Source organism: Malaya genurostris, chromosome 1 (assembly GCF_030247185.1).
Source record: "Malaya genurostris strain Urasoe2022 chromosome 1, Malgen_1.1, whole genome shotgun sequence".
NCBI classification, from domain to species: domain Eukaryota; kingdom Metazoa; phylum Arthropoda; class Insecta; order Diptera; family Culicidae; genus Malaya; species Malaya genurostris.
In genome coordinates, this window is record NC_080570.1 from 136,138,175 (window position 1) to 136,151,550 (window position 13,376).

General features: G+C 37.6%; 1 protein-coding gene across 1 annotated transcript in view; it reads left to right on the forward strand.

The window, feature by feature from the left end:
* Positions 1 to 13,376, forward strand: part of LOC131425859 (G1/S-specific cyclin-D2) — a 249,721-nt gene that overhangs the window by 82,575 nt on the left and 153,770 nt on the right. The window lies entirely within an intron of this gene.

The window sequence follows — 13,376 nt, forward strand, 5'->3', positions numbered from 1 at the left end:
TTTGAATATTCATAAGTTGCTGTGTGATAACCGCGACTCGTTGTGCACACCGGACGAGATTGCACTCGGAACATCCTCCTTTCTTATCAGTTTATCTGGTTTCTGGTTTTGGATGAAAATAAAAAAAATGACTTAAATAGTGGGAACGTTTCGATACTAAAATGATTTATTAGAAGCACACACGTACAGACCGAAATCAGCATTTAGGAGAAAAAATTAGTTGATTTACTGAATTTAGTTAGGTATTTTGAGGTCAACTAAAATTTTCTTAATATTGCTAATTTCAGGGTGGAAAGTGACCGGGAAAAATCGGGAAAAAAGTCGGGAATTTTAGTGCAAATGCAGGAAGAAAATTACTAGTCCTAATCTTAGTAAAAATTTTCAGCATCATGATTTTCCTGATGAAAGAAGTGAAAAGTTGGAGACAATAGTCCATTTTGTGTTTGAGTGAGAAGCTCAATAAAAGTTTTGAAACATCGTATTGTCCCGCACGTGTTTTATGGTACACAATCCTTTGGAGATGGGGTTTCGTTCAACAATTTTTGTAAGAGTTTGGCAGCAATTTTTAATGGATCAGAAAGCATCAAAGCTTTCTTAGTTGTTACCAACAACAGCACATCGAATGGATGCTTTTGCTGGATTTCTGTTAAATTTCAGAATAAGTTTGTAGAATATGATTGCAAAAGAAATATCAGGTAACATGTTTCATAAAATTATGAAAATTGTTTAAGAGCCTTCATGTTTTTGAGTGGACTAATAATTGTTCTAATTTCATCAAAATGTCTCAGTAATGTCATCTTGAGACAATACTTGTGTTGTAATCTTGATATTGATTTCAATAAGATTCACAAAATTTAAAAAGCTGTCGACTTTGACCTTGTCCACCGTTTGCAATGAGTATTTGATTTCCTTCTTTGAGAGCTGAAATTGGTTCCTGAGAGTTTGTGAAAAACCGTAGAATGATGTAGAAGATGGTTTGATTTGTTCAGTGAATGTTCACTGTTTAATATGTTTAATATATATTAAACATCATTACCTATGGATTTCATAGTAGGATTCGCAAGAATGCGGGTGTTGATGTCGACGAAGAATAAAACTTAGATCATCTCAGTCACTAGAGGCATAGATTGTTGATGTTCGACAAGACCATTTTAAGAATTTAAGAAGGATTTTGTTCTGTTTCGCCAAAATTTACATTTGAAAGAATATCGTATATGTTGTTAGATGGAATCGGGAGTAGAATTGTTTCTTGTTCATTTTTAACCTTAGGTATACTTTTTTTTAGACTATACTAGGCACACTAGAGATGGGTAATCCGTTCACGAACAGTTCAACGAGTTATTTCTCCTCCAAGAGTGAGTGAACTTTAGTTCTTTATTTAAGAATGATAGTTCTCTATATAGACATAGAAAAAATCGAATTCTTAGAGGATATACACAAGCTAGTTGCGTTTTTTGGAATGTTTCCTGGTTTGAGGAATCTGGTAGAAGTTACACACATTCGTGACCTTTGATAACGTATAAAAAGAGAATGATTGTTGGTAGAAATACATGCCAAAAAGGGATAAAATAAATGATATATAAAAAAGAAGAACGAAAGTACGGTTCAATTGAACTAATTCTTTCGGCAGAACTATTAAGTTTTGAGCGATTCTTTGTAATGAACGGTTTTACCCATCTCTAGAATACACTTCTAGTTTGAATCCTAAGAGTCTTAAGAACTACTGATTTTGCAGAAAGCCTTAACAAGACTTATTTAGTGGTAGTCGTACAAAAGACTGAATAGTTCGGATTATGACAATTTCAATTTTAATTATAAGGCTTTAAATTTAATTCTTAATTATTTGGCTTTCAAATGACTGATGGTAATCATGGCTACCTAGAAAACACTAACAATAATCGAATTCGAGGTAACAGCTGTACTTAAGGCCATCGTCCAAGTACCATGCGCGCGGGTGGTTTTAGGAAATTTTCGATGGAAATTTTGAAAAATTTGACAAAACCAACTTTGGAATACTTTTATTTATCTACAGGGTGAAAATGGCCGGAAAATTCGGAGGATTTTCCGAGTCTTATCAAAAATAGCTCTGAAAAATGAGTGTTTTTGTGATCTTTCACAATTATCTGGAAAAATAATGCGATGACATAAATTTTTTTTATCGAATAAACCTTATGATGGATACAAAGATTACATTCAGACACATTTTTGGAAAACCTTTTCACGCTTTTCATAGAAAATCCACGAATTTCAAAAATTTCCACTAAAGCGGTCATATGAAATTGTTTAATTTCCCTGAAAAGCGTGAAAAGGTTTTCCAAAAATGTTTCCGAACGTGATCTTTGTTGCCAGCATAAGGTTTTTTTTTGGAAAAAAAATTTCATTCCATCGAATTATTTTTTCAAATAATTGTGAAAAATTACAAAAACAGCTCATTTTTTCAGTGCTATTTTTGATAAGACTCGGAAAATCCTCTGAATTTTCCTGCCATTTTCACCCTGTAGATAGATAAAAGTATTTCAAAGGTCTGTATGTTTTTAGTTTTGTCAAATTTTTCGAAATTTCCATCGAAATTTTCCTAAAACCACCCGCGCGCATGGTACTTGGACGATGGCCTTAAGAGAATTACTGAAGAGAGCATGAAGTCTGAATAAAATGTGTTGATTTTTAGACAAAATTACAAGAATGTTAATGCTGTATTCCTTCGTGAAATGCAGGACTTATCACTTTTATCATAACCGCTGGCCAGCTATGTTTCTTGTTTTAATCCTACTGTTACCTCGAATTAATTTGAAATAGTCAAAAAGATTGAGTTTTTATTTTGAAGAGTCAGTAAATACTAATAACATTAGTAGCAAAGTAACAGACGAAATAAAGATGGAATAAATTGAGCTGGGTGGTACTGTTGGTTCTAAAGATGAATATTTGGACAAATTGTGGATGAGGTTTTTAAACGTCGTTCCAAGTATTATTTAAATCTTAAATCTTCTATTAAGCAAATCCTCATGCTTAAATAAAAACGTTTTGAAAGTCTTGTGGCTCAGCGTTCCGCTGATAATGCTATATTGAATGCTGGGAGCGTAATTAACAAAACAGCACTCAAAATCATATAATCGATACAAGGAGGCTGTCGAATCGAAGAAACAGTTTCTAATCAAGATTAGAGCTTATATTTTCATTCTGTAGATCTCAACCTGTTCACCGGAAGTCGGATCCGGATGAAATTCGTATGGGACCACAAGAGAATCGGTTTAGCCATCTCTGAGAAAATTGATCGCTCAAAAACGTTACATACATGCACAATTTCTGATCTTTACGAGCTGATTCGAATGGTATGTATATGACACTCAGCCCTCCGGGCCTTGGTTCCAAAATCGGTTTTCGCAGTGATTGCATAACTTATCTATATAAGAAAGCCAAGAACGACTTCTTCCCATTGTTATGTGCACTTGGCATAATGAATATTTTCTATTTCTAAATCGAGATACCCAAAAAATACTTTATTTCTCAACTCTCGATGTTCTTTTGGATATGGGATTTCTAGAAATATTCAAAAAAATACTTAACATAGGCGATTTGAGCGTGTTTTGAAAACCGGGAATTTTTTGTCCCGACCACCAGGAAAGCCGGGAAAAACCGGGAAATTGAAATCGACCATTCACTTGCCACCTGCCACTTGTCTTTTCTCTATTTAAAGCAGCTTTTGACTTCGTATTTCGTTTGTGAAGATTGACGATATTTTCCTTCGAGACATTCCAGCCTTGGTATTATGTTCCTGTAGTGGAATTTGACCTTCTGTTTCAACAGACTTTGCAGCCGATTCAGAGTGTACAGAACCATTGCCTAGAATAAATCCAACGCAAGTTAGTCCGTTTTGCACTTCGTCGTCTTTCGTAGAGTGAGACCCATTAAACCTTCCGAGCTACGAAGATCGTTGCAAGCTGATTGATCTAGATTTGTTCTCTGTTCGACGTGATGTTTGTAATGTCATTTTGGTTGCTGATTTACTACAAGCTCGTATAGACTGTTCAGATTTTCTACTATTATTACAGATATTCATTCGTTTCCACCCATTTCTTAGAATACCGTCATCCAGAACTAACTACAGTTATTTTGAACCTTTGACTAGTATGTGCTGCTTATTGAATAATTGCTCCAATGTTCATCATTCTCATAATGTTCTAAAAAAGCTGTTCCTTCAGTAATCTGTCTCGATGGGTTCTTGTAACTAGAATAGTCTATTTAGTATTAGTTTTCTCTTATTATACGCCCGGGTTGGCGGTTCAATGCATAGGACGCTGGTCTTACAAGGCAGTTGTCGTATGTTCGAGCCTCGACCTGGAAGGATTTTTAGTGTCAGTAGGATCCATAGTACTAGCCATGCAATGATTCTGTATGCTAAGAATCGGCCTCGAAGTCTGTTGAAACAGAAAGGCCAAATTCCACAAAAGGAATGTAATGCCAAGACTTTGCTTTCTCTTATTATTGCACAATTTCTAAGATTTAGTTTTAAGTTATTATGTATTATGTATCGTTTGGATCATTTTAATCTGTTGATACAAAAGAAGAGGAGGCTTTATGCCTGTTAGAGAGAAAATGTTAACTAAACTATCTCCGGTGGGCTTTTCCCTGACAACAGAAAGATATTTGTTATTTTTTTTTGGTTACATAGCCTGTGTGTTTAGCCGCCGATTAGGTTGATCTTCTCGTTTGCTAAGGTTGTTTAATATGAACTGCTAGAGCAGTTAGGAGCCGAGGGCAAAACGTGGAGAAAAATAAATCAAATCGAATTAATAATAAATCGATTTTAACGTCATTTTGAAGTTTTAAAACTGAATATTACGCTACATAATTGCTTCCTTTTCCTAGTGAGTCTACGTGGTTTATTAATGACTTCTAAACTATAAATTTACAGTCAGTAAAAATTTTCGTTCAGTAAAAAAATGTGTTACCTTTAAAAAAGTTACATGAGGGGGAGTGTAAACGCATTCAAAAGATGTGTTTTGATCATGTATGTTATATATTCAAGCATGATATTGAATCTAATATTGTGTAAACTTTAGTCAAACGGAATGCTTAGTTTTTATCGGTATTCAAAAGTGGTCATTCAAAAACATATGTCTATTGTCGACAATTCTTCAGTTTGTCCCAGACTGGCTCGAGCAAACGCAAACAATCCCTCCTAGCCAAGAAGAATCCAATTCAAAATTCCTGGAAGACCAGTATGTTGACACAACTCAACCGCCTGGAGGACCGCCCACCATCCCGACTGCAAGAGCGACTGTCCCTCGAGTCCCGTGGAACTCTGGCTGGCCCTTCGCCAGCGAGTCAGTGGCATTCATTTCGCTCCTTTTTTTACACCTTTTTTACATCCTTCCCACTCCCGTTGTCGCAACGTTGACGCTGTGCGTGGAATGCAACCATCATCCTGGCCGAGCCGAACCGAACCGAACACAACGAGACGATCCTGACGATCATTCGATCAAGAGTGTGCAAATACACTTCAACGCGGTGGAGACAAACTCTCATCATCGCCGTGCGGTGCTCTCGGTGCAGGCAAACAATCAAACGGACCGGCCCCGGAACGAATCCGACCGTTCCCACATTCCTCACGGCCGCCGCAGACTGCTTTCTCAGGATTCATTCATTCATGATTTTGTGCTGCTGCTGCTGTCGGGCTATGCGATCTGCCAAATAACCTTGTAGGTTCATCCGTTCGTTCGTTCGTTCGTTCGTTCCGTGATGCTTGAAAGCAGTGTGTTTTGTCGCCTCGCTTTTGCTGTTTTGTTTACTGGAGCACAAATCCAAACATCAACGACGGAAGAAAAAAAAACCTTCCTCCGAGTGATCTCATCTCGGCGACGACGATGAGGACGACTCTTTCCTTACGTACAGCAGTGTGTGCAACAATTTAATTTGTTTTAACAACATGTTAATTATCGGCCCGCTGGCTTCTTGTGCGCTTATTATTACCGGCGGCTTTTTCCTCCAGCGTCTGGTCTGGTTTAACGTTAAAAGTCTGCCTCGGGCACCATAATTCCCGCGCATAAGGCAAAAATTTACCAAACATCTGACTCCCGGCCGGCGTTGACAGTCTCAATTGCTTACAAATTTGTTAATTTGTCTGTCGCACATTTCAACAAATCATTAAAGTCCTAAAGGGCATCCCAAGGATCATCCGACCACTTGAGCGACACGGAACACTTCGACTTAATGGGCTGATGGGAGCCAAACACTAAATGGTCTCAATAACGCGTGGAATCCCGATGGGAAGGTGTGCGACTGAGTCCGTTGGCCTGGGAAAATTCCTTCGGGTTTGACAGTTATTAGATGTGGACCGTTGTAACTACGTAATAGTTACGAATCTCGTACTTTTTCTTTCGCACTGAGAAAAGGATTTTGTGAACGGAAATCATTCCTGTTTTTCTTTATTCAAGATTTATTGCTTCACTTCAGCCTGGATCCCGGCACTGTGAGCAATGCGTGGAATTTCCTGAAAAAGTTGTTCCATTAGTTGGAGCTTCGTTGCAGTTCTCATCCTCAATAACTGGAGCGCACACCAGTTTGGGGATGAGTTCGGTTGTGGATTTCCATTCAGCATAAGTCAAAAATTGAATCAGATAGTTTCTGAAGCCAAGAGATGAACACGCAATTTTTACAACTGAAAACATCCGAAAGGGTAGGTTACTTCAAAGGCAACGACGACGGTGAAATCACTGTCCAATGGTCAGCACATAAAAGGCCCAGAGGAATCGTCTATAAAATTCACCTCGCCGATAATAAAAAAAGACCCAGTCCAAAACACCGAACACAAACCATGTTCTCGCATGGTTTCGTCGAGTGCGTGTAGAAAATTAAAAGCCCTTCAAATTGAAGTGGCTTTCAATTAGTTAGATATGAAGTATATTTTTCGGGGCTTTTTTTAAGCCGCAGGTCAAGGTTATTACGCAGCTCTAGCCCCCGGCTAGGGATGATGATGGGTAGGGTCTGGCATTTAGACGGCGATTTCGCTAGTAATTGGATCGACACGTGGTAAACTCGCGGAAGGGTCCTTCATGAACTCTAGAACTAGACACAGATTGACGATCTTAATAAAAAACAAAACGCTCATGGATTTTATCTTATTATTATGTCGTTTATCAACCTCCGACTTTAACCTTAAAATTTTATCTTATTTTATCTTAGTCCCACGTGAAATTGTCGTTCTCACTTAACACTTCATTGTAAGCGAAAACGCCAAATTGAAATTGATAAGATTCGAAGATCAAGTGACTATCATATCTGGCTCTGGAAATATGAAAGTATAAGTGACGTAAACGACAAAACGATTTTTTTACTACCTTAAATTTTTTGAAAATTGCTGAGCCGATTTTAACAAGCCTTCGCTCGTTGGGAGGCCACTATCAAGTTTGAAGCTCAAATGGCTGTCACTTCTGGTTCCGGAGATATTATGGTATAAGTGACGTAACCGACAAGATGCGTTGTTTTTTAACCGCTCAATTTTCTCAGAGATGGCTCAACCGATTTTAACAATCTTAGACTCGTTTGAATCGTGGACTATTGAAGCGTGGATCGAGTTCGAAGATCAAACGGATTGAGATGATGATTAAATGATAAGTCGATGAATGTAGGCAGCTGTAAATGTTGCTTGCAATATATGGGTACACAGCATACAAGTTAATAAAGGGTGATTTTTTTTATAAAGGTATAGGATTTGATTTTCCAAAACAGCACAAAAAATTTGAGAAACTGATTTAATCTTCATCGATAAAGCGATCAATATAATTTAAATTTGGAGATTATTTCATGCGAATGTTGGCCGCAGCTCCACTTTAGATTGTCCATGCGCTAGGTTTAATTTTGGCACACTGTCTCCAACATTTCGGTCGGTATTTCACGAATAAATGCTCTTTTATTCTTGTAGACATAAGCCTTAACATGGCCCCAAAAGAAATAATCCAAAGGAGTTCAATCACATTGGTCTAAGCGCGACCAATTGACGGGCCCAAAACGTGAGAGGCGCTGTTCACCGAAAGCCGTTATGTTTCGCGTGCCGTGTGGGATGTGGCACCGTCTTGTTAAAGCAACATGTCAGGTATTTTGAAAAAAATCGTCGATCATCACACGGTAACGCTCGTCATTCACAGTAACGTTCTCCCTTCAACTTTGCCAGCACCCATTCGTTTGTAAGTCGATTCATGATTCAATTACACTGGGGTCTTGTTTTACGCGTTTTTTATGCGGTTCCTTTTTTTGCAGATTTCTGATGGTTCGCGGATTTCTTGTTTAATCTTAGAAATGCATGAAACTTCGAGATCTGGTGTTATCCCGATATTTTTTTTAAGTCAACTCTTTGGTACTTAGAAAATATTCGATTTAAAAAAAAATGTTCAGATTACACCAGATCTGGACGTTTCATGAATTTCTAAGACATTTGGCATCAAATAAAAATTTCTTCCATTTTGCGGTTTTTTTCTACCCGGATTTCCGAAGTTACGCGATCACAAATTCTCAAAGTCCCAAAGTCGATTTTCGTTTTGAGGTTTTATTTTATTTTATTTTTTTTCGTTTTGAGGTTTTATTTTACGCGGATTTCCGAAGTTACGCGGTTTTTTACGCGAATTTCTGAAGTTACGCGAGTTTTAGAAGTTACGCAGTTTTTTCACGTGGTACGTATCCCCCGCGTAAAAAAAGACTTGAGTGTATAGACCAAACTGAGCAAGTTTGACAGTAACACAAGATATGATTCAAGCGTTATCTGTCAAAAACAGTGTTGCCAAAAAGATATCAACAAAAAAATCGCAGTTTATTTAAATGTCACAGACAAAACATAAAGAAGGTAAATTTAGTAGGCGAACGGAGCCTTGGAGGCCCATAGTGTTATGTACAATTGGAGTCAGTTCTATGAGATCGGAAAATGCCTGAGTAAGAGTGTGTGTGTGTATGTGCGTGCACCTTTTGAATTTTTGCAGAAAATAATGGCATAAATGACGTAACCGATAAAACGCGGTGTTTTCTTCGCGCTCAATTTTCTCAGAGATGGCACAACCGATTTCAGCAAACTTAGGCTCGTTTGAAATCTAAAATTTAGCTATCAATTAAGTTTGAAGATTGAATCGCAGTGATATTTGGTTCCGGAGACATAATGGTAAAAGTGACGTAACGAACTAAGCGCGTTTTTCTACTCCTCTCAAATTTCTCGAAGATCGTATTTAACAAACTACTATTGATTTTTTAAACAGGTTTTAAGTTCGACTGGCTGGCACTTACGGTTCCGGTGGTATAATGGCATAAATGACGTAAACGTCAAAACTCATTTCTTGTATATGAATTAACTGATTTTCATAATTTTAGGCTTGCTCGTGACTAAAATTGGGCTAAGGATCGATTTCGAATATCATATGGCAAAAATTTCTAGTTTTAATCGTTAAAGTGACCTAATCGACAGAATATTTTTTTATCCGCAAAAATATTTCAGATAGTGACCTATGATCATGTTCAAATGTATTATTGCTGATACTTTTGGTCTGAGAAATGTTTCAAAATATATGACATAAGCGCTGACGCATGCTTTTGTGAACTACCCGAATCGGAATCGGAATAAATTGGTGTCAACAATGAGCCGAAATTAGTGTCAGTGTTATCTTAATAAAAAGGCAAAAATAAAAAATTCTACTAAATTTGGTTCAATGAAAGAGATAGGCATTATTGCACCACTAGGTGAATTAAGAATAGGTTTTTTTTTCATCTTTTCACCAACTCACAAAAACCACATCTGAGAAACTGTTAATCTTTTAGCGATTCCTAGTTTTGAAAGCTCGTAGTACACGTAGTACCCTTTATTATCCCACCAAATGTACAGAATCGTTCTCTTTCCGAAGCGATGTGGACTCGCAGTTATTGTCGACGGGTTGACCAAGGGTTCGCCCTTTATTTTTTCGCGCTAGGGATTCTCAAAATTAATGCAGTTCTCATCTCCTGTTCCGATTCAGTGCTGGAAACCTTTTGTTTCATACTGAGAAAGTCCTTTTTTCGCATTCCATGCGGTCAAATATTCAACTAATGAGGAACCAATTTTCTCACCTTCTGAATCTGAATCAGAAATGACTTGACCACTAACACTAAACTTCTATGCCATTTGTTTCTGGAGTTTGGGTATTGTGTTCGTTCCGCAATCCTTGCAATTCTAAGTCTTTAAATTTATTGGGTTGATCTGTGCGTTCTTTGTCTTTCACACTAAAATCGGAACGAGATCGGAAAATGTCTATTTGTCTGATATTCGAAGATATAATGGAAAATGTAACTTAACCGACAAAACGTTTGTTTTCTATCACTCAGTTTCCTCAAAGATGGCTCAACCTATTTTAATAAACTTAATAAACTTAAGATCGTTTAAAAGCTTTTATTGGACTCGATGCAAAATTTGAGCTAAATCGGATATGGGTAGGAGGTGCCGCCCGACGGTCAAAGTTTAAAAATTTTAGATCTTGGAAAATCACCTACAGGGAGGTGGGGGCTACATCTAGATCTAGAAAAACATTCGACTTTCTTCTTTCGAGATATCCGAAATCGAGTCCCAGAGAGTCGAATTAAAAAAAAATCGAATTTAAAAAAAATCGACTTTTGGCATCAAAACAAAAAAAAAATTCGTGCTTAAACTTTTGGGCGCTACCGCTTAACGAAATTAAAGATGACCTTAAAATATTGGTACCCTAATGTAGATCAATAAAGTTCAATCCAATTGTATCGGTAGGATTGTGGATTTGATGACATGAAAAAGTTTGACGTCATCAGCAAAAGATTGTATTATACATCTTTTCGGGAAATTTCAATCATTGACATACATTAAAAACGTGTACGGTCCAAGATGACTTCCTTAAGGGATTCTGAAGGTAACATCGAATGATAAAAAAGTACAGTTTCCAAGTTTCACTATCATTGCGCGGTCAGTTAGATAAGATTGAAACCAATTCGGAAATTAGCCATTAAACCACCGTATTTGCTATATTAAAATAAATAAATAAATATTTTCGATGATTGCAAAAAATCTGATTTATTTAAACCAAGCGACACATTTTAGCTTTGTGGGATATTATCAAAAACACTAGATTGCAATATTTCCCTTCCGAGTAGATATAAATTATTATCGGCATCAATGTCAACTCTGTTCAAAAATGAAATATCAGAGCAATAGTTTCAACAATGTTTGGAAATGATTATCTATCTACGATCATCGCACGTCCATAGGAAAATACCTGTGTGCTTTCGGAGATGGCGAAACAGATTTCAATAAACTTAGGCTAGCAAAAAGAAAGCTGCTCTCAGTTTCTTAATCAAGTGGGAAGATCAAATGGCTGCCACTTCCAATTTCGAAAACGTAATTGTACAAGTGACGTAACCGACAACTATTGCTTCAATTTTCTCTAAGATGGCGTAATGAATTGCGATAAAGTGAGGCTTATTTAAAAACAAGTATAAAGACATTGATCGGAAGGGTTATGGCAAACATTTCCGGTGCAGAAGTTGTAATCTTATAAGTAACGTAACCGACAGCTCGCAGTGTGTTTCAAAATGCTAAATTTTCTCGGAGATACCTGAACCAACTTCGACCAACTTAGACTTAGCCTTTCTGAGCTACTATTTGGTTATCTGCTAGGTTCACAATGTTCATGGTGAACATTTTTCGTTCTGAAGGCATTAGTGACGTAACCGACAAGTTACACATTTTCTATCCGCATTTTTCTCTCCCTAGCGAGTTCCACGGATTGTCGAAAGTTTGTTTTCGCCATTTTGTCGATTTCAATCTATATCTCGTTGGGCTTCGAAATGATAGGTGACTTTGGATGATGAAGAGTTTGTGTTGAAATGAAAAAAGATTGATAAGCATTTCATTAAGTGATCGGCAAGAAAAGTGAATTTTAGACAATTGAGACAGAGACAGCAGCTGTCAGATGTTTCATCACAGCAACAAAATCTACCTTCTATTCTTTTGTGTTAGTTTATTTGAATTTAACTAAATTCTTATCGCGTCCCGTGTTTTCTGTCTTCTGATCAAACATTCAAAGAGGAGAGCGTGTTAAAATATTTAGTAAACTCTAAACAAAACCACGTGCCAAAACAATCGAACTATTTCCGGTATGTTTCCAACATAAATCTAACTGATCCAATAGCACCGTAAAATATTCTGTTCGTTCCCCAATAAGGAAAAAAAAGTCCTCAAGCGTCGTCTCTGTAGCATGCTTAGCAAAACATTGATTGCGGCAAATTTTGAATAGACCATACGCGCCGCATAATTATAACAAATGCCGAAATCGTAAAAAACAAGCTTATGAATTATTGACTAGTGGAGCCAGCCTCGAAACCCCCCCCATCTCCCACCGTGCGCGGCGCTCGAACTATTCTTTTCGGGATCTGAAGGAGCGACTAACGAGTTTTCGGCGGTCACGGTAGAGATTTGCAACGCACCCAACAACCTCGTCGTGGCGCTGCTGCTGCCACTTGGGACCTTTGAAGGCGGTGCTGCGCGTGTTCCAAACAGTGAAACTCTTTCAGTCTGTAGGAGATGACGACGACGACGACCATCGGGATGGATTTTTTGGAAGAGCGTCATCCGTTTCTTAGGCTTTGGTATGATGAATGATGAATGTTTTGGGTATGATTGAATCACCACCTCGAGCGACTTCCACCCGGGAGGCTAGCCAATACCCGCCGAGATCCTGGAACTAGAACTGCGTGCGTTGGAATGCGTGCAACCTAGCCGATTGGCTACGATTATCTTTACGGATTTTTTTCGCATCGAAAATGGTGTGAATTAAAAACAGTTTGATTTTGTTTTTGATGGATTGGTATTTGATTAGATGGCTTATACAAATTCCATACCTTTGCAGAATTACTCACGCGATGGGAGGTTTCGAAGGATACAATTAATCATTAGATACGTACCTACAAATGTATTCTCACTTGATAGGGCAACATTCTTGTTGTAAGAATTCAAATAGTTAAAAATAGATAGAAAAAGTTGTATCAAGGGGAAAAAAATTACAATTTCAGTTGAGAGGAATATTTTCACTATCGCCTTAAACTACATCAGATTTGGTTTAAGAAATGCACAGATGCACTTGCAACTTGAACTGCTACGCACTGACAAGTCAGAGACGAATGGTAACATAATAGAGACAAGAATCCATTTCCACTTAACACAAACCGGTTACTTGTTACTAAAACCCCTAGATGACTACTATCTGAAAACCGACTGCGAGGTTGTATTATTCACTGCTCGGCGGTTGTTAATAGTCTAAAGAGAGTCTAAAGAGAAACGAAAAATGGCGGGTGGGTAATGCCACAGACATAACCGGATTGACGTCAATGCGGACAAAACT